Source organism: Ursus maritimus, unplaced genomic scaffold (assembly GCF_017311325.1).
Source record: "Ursus maritimus isolate PB19 unplaced genomic scaffold, ASM1731132v1 scaffold_25, whole genome shotgun sequence".
Classification (NCBI taxonomy): domain Eukaryota; kingdom Metazoa; phylum Chordata; class Mammalia; order Carnivora; family Ursidae; genus Ursus; species Ursus maritimus.
Genome location: NW_024425008.1, coordinates 23,722,016 through 23,726,534, shown reverse-complemented (window position 1 = coordinate 23,726,534; position 4,519 = coordinate 23,722,016). Strand labels below are relative to the sequence as shown.

The following is a 4,519-nucleotide window of genomic DNA, read 5'->3' as shown; positions in this document are numbered from 1 at the left end:
CCCCCCCCCCTCGCCCGCCCCGGGCTCTAAGGGTGTGAGAATCGGTCGGCACGGTAATTTACACATTTGCTCCCGGGCGGGTTCTGTGGCGGAAGTATTGGCCTTTTCCTAAAGTATTAATTCTGGTATTTAAAAAAAAAAAGTATTAACTTAGGCCAGGGCGTAGGGTTACGCAAGAGCCACTCGAGCGTGAAAGCCCAGGAACAACGTGATTCGCTGAGAACCCCTGGGGAGGGGAGGCTGCGCCGCCAGCCAGGACCTGCCCAGCCTGCGGCGCGCGGGCAGCCCGAGCAAAACTGGGTGGAAGGAAAAGGAGGACGTAGTGGTTGGTGCTGGCACAGCGGCCACAGCGAGCGATCAGATCTCTGACGGCTTTCTTCCTGAAGGGGCGGGGAGCAGGGAAGGGAAGAAAGGCAGAGGGAGTCGCGTCTGGTTCCTGCCTCCTCCCCGCTTCCTCTTTGCCAGCGTGCCAGGGCACGGGGGAGCCTAGCGCTGTCCTCAGCAAAAGCTGGTGTGTGTGTGTATGTGTGTGTGTGTGTGTGTTTAGGTCCAAAAATAAAGAAACCCTGGAATGAGCCTCCTAGGGACCTGGCCCAGAGGGGAAAAAAGGGGAAGCGCCAGACAAGGGTGCTATTCACTGACCCGCTTGAGTTAAACGCCCGCACCCCAAGAAGGGGAGTAGCTGAGAATGAGGGCTTGGAGAGCGAGGGTGAGCGGAGAGCTCGGCGGGGCAGCTGCCAAGGCCACGGGCGCGCAGATCCTGGACCCTCCACCCGGCCCCGGGTGCGCATGGGCCTCAGCAGGGAGCAGGAGCGCCAGTGGGTTCCCACCCGCCCGCACCCGGGCTGGGGATTTCCACTGCCCGGCTTCGGAGACCCGTCGCCGCCGCCGCTTTCCTGCTGGGGGCCGCCAGTAGGCGGGGCCTCAGAGCGGGAAGCCCTCCCTGAGGCCTCCCAGTCCCACGGTCAAGTCTGGTTCAGACAGGCAGCCATCGCTGCTGTCACGGGTTGGGCTGGATGGCCACGATCTGCAAATATGTTGACTTGCCTGAGCGGGGCGGTCAAACCCTAACTCGGGAGAGGGAGGGGAAAGAGGGCGCTTACATTGCACATATTTACATTATGTTGTTCAACTTGGACTTGGCTGACCCTAAATAGCTGTCTGACCTTGAGCAAATCACTTGAACTTCGGTTTCTTAGTCTGTAAAATGGGAGTAATTTCACTGCCTCCTTTGCCCGCCTCCTCGGTGGTATGGAAAATGCAGTATTATAATGGGCTTCATAAAATGTAAGAGATACGAACAATAAAATGACCAACATTTGTCTGGGGCCCTGAAGTGCATTCCCAGACATTATCTCACCGATCCCCACAGCGGCCCCAGGAGGTAGGTGTTACTTTCATCACCCTCCTGTATAGGTGAGGACAGCAGGCCCAGAGCTAGTTCGGAATTACTGGAAACCAGGTTCTCTTGGCTTTAAACCCAGCATTCCTTATTCTGTCCCACCAGTTGCTAGCTTTTTTGGGGGGTGTGGGGGTGTGGGGGGAGTCCCCAGATGCCTCTAAGAAACTGCAAGAAAGTAAAATGCCTCTCCCCGCAGGACTTTGCAGGTTAAGAATGTCACTGCTGTCCCCATAGATGCAAAATGATGCACAAATTAATACCACTAATTTGGGAGGTAAAATCAGTCGCTGGTCAGCTTTGAGCAAAATGGTGTAACCATGCTTCCTGGCATCCCTGAGACTTTTTTTTCTCTCTCTCTTTCTCTCTCTGGGTTTTCTAGGCAGGGGTGATGGAGGAGAATGTGAAGCTCTAAAACACAACGAAGTGTTAGGAACCTTACTGAATATTCCTTACCTACTGTTACAAGGAGGACAGCTGCGTTGTAAGTGTCCACCGCTGAGAGGGACCCCAGGCTGAGTAATGAAGGGGAAGGAGGAGACTGGAGAGGGTGATTTTATGGTGGAAGGAACCTCCTTCCAGACCCACAAGCCATCTCATACAAGAAACAACCCTTTATTCTCACCTAATTCAGGTAACACTGACTGTGCACACCCACCCAACCTGTACTGTCCTATCTTTGGGCTAGAGGTTGCTTCATGATTCTGGCTGCTGCCCTCAAAACACGTCTGGCCCGGGGGCGCCTGGGTGACTCAGTCGGGTTAAGTGTCCTACTCTTGATTTCAGCTTGCGTCGTGTTCCTGGGGTCATGATCTTGGGATCATGTGGGATCGAGCCCCTGGAGGGGGGCGCTCTGCGCTCAACAGCGATTCCGCTTGGGATTCTCTCTTTTCCTACCCCACTCCTAGCAAGTAAATAAATCTTAATACAAAAACAAAAAACAAACAACCGATAACAAAAAAAAACCCACCTCTAGCCCAGGAGAGGTCTACACCCCTTGACAACCAAACCTGGCCTAGGCATCACTGGAGACAGAAATCGAGGGAGCGAGGGGTCCCCCCAACCCTGATCCATCTAGAGGACCACCGTACTCTCATGCTTGAATTTCCCTCTCTGGCCAGACCCAGAGGATCCCAGCCTGACACGTCCCCAGCGGGTGTGACACTATTCTCATCACTTACTTTTGTTTCAAAGCTGAAACTGGGCCACCAGATGGCCTGGTGGGCTCCCATTCTCCAGCTCCTTGCGCCCTTCCATTTGCCATTAGTTCCGTTATTCAACTGTTCTGTTAGAGCTCACTTTCTCTCTCAGTCCTGGGGATCTAATGATGATCCAAGTCTGATTGGCTCCAGCCCCAAATCTAGAAACCTCCATTTCCTCCAAGATGTCCTGGTTTCCTGAGGTCATAGCGTAAAAGTCCTCAGAGGCAGTGCTTGTACACCACTGCCCCGGCCTCATGACTGACTTAGAGCATTCTATTTCTTCTTTCTGGGCCTCAGGGGCCTCACCCATTGAGTGTGAGTGTTGATGTTCACATTTGTTCTCCCTGCTTCAGGGGCTCCCTATGAAATTCTGTATGTTAAGGCATAGGGCTATAGAAAGGTGAGTCGTTGTCCCCAATCTCTTTTCCAGCTCTAAGCCCTTCTCAGAAAAATAGCTGGAAATCAATGGAGGCCTGATGCTAAGGTCTGCCCACCCTCTTCACCCTGGCCCTGGAAGATTTCCTTCTGGGGTGGCCAGCCTGGCATCTCTGTTCTTCGGGCAGACATTAAGCAGTGACTGCCCCTCTAAGAGCCAGAGTGAGAAAGCAGGAGGTCAGGCTGTCTTCTCTCATCTTTCCTAGAGGGACGCGGATCTCCCATCCCCAAATCCCTGGTGTGCTGAAGCTTGGAGCGGTTGGATTTATTTGGGGTTTTTACTTTTTTGTTTTGGTCAATTTGGAAAGAAAAGAGGCAATGACCTCTTCTTTAAAAAACAAAACTAGGCAGGAAGTGTGCTGGGCCTGAGTGGCAGGGACTAAGGGTGTAATTACAGGGTTTTGTTCAGCATTTTCGTGTAATTAAATCCAAAGGAAAGCGAGCCTGGCCCAGGCTTCTTGGATGCAGGGTGGACAAGAGGGGTGTGTGTGTGTGTGGGGGGGTGCCTGCGCAAGTGCACGTCTGTGTTGGGGTGGGGAGGAGAGGCAGGAGGTGAGAGGTAGAGTTGTTTTTCAAGCTGAACAGAAGGGGGTTTCTTGCCTTTATTAATATTTTTACATTTCTTTCCAAAATGCAGCCGATTATTCACCTTGTATTCGGTGCCACCGCACTCTCCTTAGTGACATTTCCCAGCCGTGCACAGCCTTCTCGGCACCGATTTCTCTTCACCCGGAGACTCTCCCCCATCCCCACTTTCTCATATTGCTGCTTTCTGCCTGGATGCCCACACCATAAACCCACTGCAAAATCCACGGCCAGCTTTCTTGCCTACAGTTTCGGTACCAGCGACCTCCGATGCAGGCAAATCATCCTTCCTTTTGTTTTGAACATCTTCTGGCTTTCCCTATTCCACTTTGCAATACTTCCTACCACCACGGGCTCCGCCCAGCCTTCCCGGCGGCTGCCTCGGTTTCCCCTGGCCAGACGCACAAGAGCCCGTGGTCTGCAACGCCCCGGGCACCCTCCCCTGGCCTCCTGCTCCCTGAGGCCTCGGTGTCCCTCCGACATTTCCTGGACATTGTGAACTGGCAGCAAGAATGGATTCACTGTCTGCTCACATTCTTAAGGGCAGGAAACCTGACCCACCCCAAAACCACGCGCTCCAGAGGAAGGGCACTTGCGTTTTCCGGGAGGGCGGGCCTCTTCGAGAGTTAGCTAGGCTGGCCTCCGCACCCCCTCCTCTCCTCCACGCCCCCCTCACCTCCCCCCGCCCCCGCGGCCACCACGCCCCAAGATTACCCCCTCAATTTACGCCCCCTTCACCTACTCTTCCCAGGAACAGATTGTTTATCAGAATGGGCAGCCAAGAAACCTACTCCTGTTTCTGGCCTCTGCCAGAGATTAATCACACTTGGGAAAGGCACAAAACTTGACTGTGTTGGAGCCGGGGTGTGTGTGTGTGTGTGTGTGTGTGTGTGTGTGT

At 53.8% G+C, this 4,519-nt stretch overlaps 1 long non-coding RNA gene across 1 annotated transcript in view; it reads left to right on the top strand.

Moving 5' to 3' along the window:
• LOC103670846 overlaps positions 1-4,519 on the top strand; it is a 26,413-nt gene that overhangs the window by 771 nt on the left and 21,123 nt on the right. Inside the window, exon 2 of the long non-coding RNA XR_570689.2 lies at positions 1,782-1,883. This is a non-coding gene — a long non-coding RNA (uncharacterized LOC103670846). The remainder of the gene's footprint in view (positions 1-1,781; positions 1,884-4,519) is intronic.